This window comes from Chlorocebus sabaeus, chromosome 16 (assembly GCF_047675955.1).
Source record: "Chlorocebus sabaeus isolate Y175 chromosome 16, mChlSab1.0.hap1, whole genome shotgun sequence".
Lineage (NCBI taxonomy): Eukaryota > Metazoa > Chordata > Mammalia > Primates > Cercopithecidae > Chlorocebus > Chlorocebus sabaeus.
Window position 1 is genome coordinate 50,220,758 of NC_132919.1, and position 234 is coordinate 50,220,991.

A 234-nucleotide genomic window follows, 5' to 3' on the forward strand; every position below is an offset into this window, starting at 1 on the left:
CAAACCCGGACCGCGCGAGGAAAGCGCCCTGACCAAGCCGAGACTGGCGGCCTCCCGGGGCTGGGCGCTGGAGAGAGCGCAGTTGCAGGAGTGGCCGCTGCCGAAGTCCCCGGGCAGGGGGCAGGGCCAGAGGATTGCACGCTCCGGGTGCCGGGGCGACACTCTAGCCCCAGGGGACTCGCCGCCCAGCCCCCGAGGGTGCAGGAGCGTCTGGCCGCTCACCTGGGGCCGAGA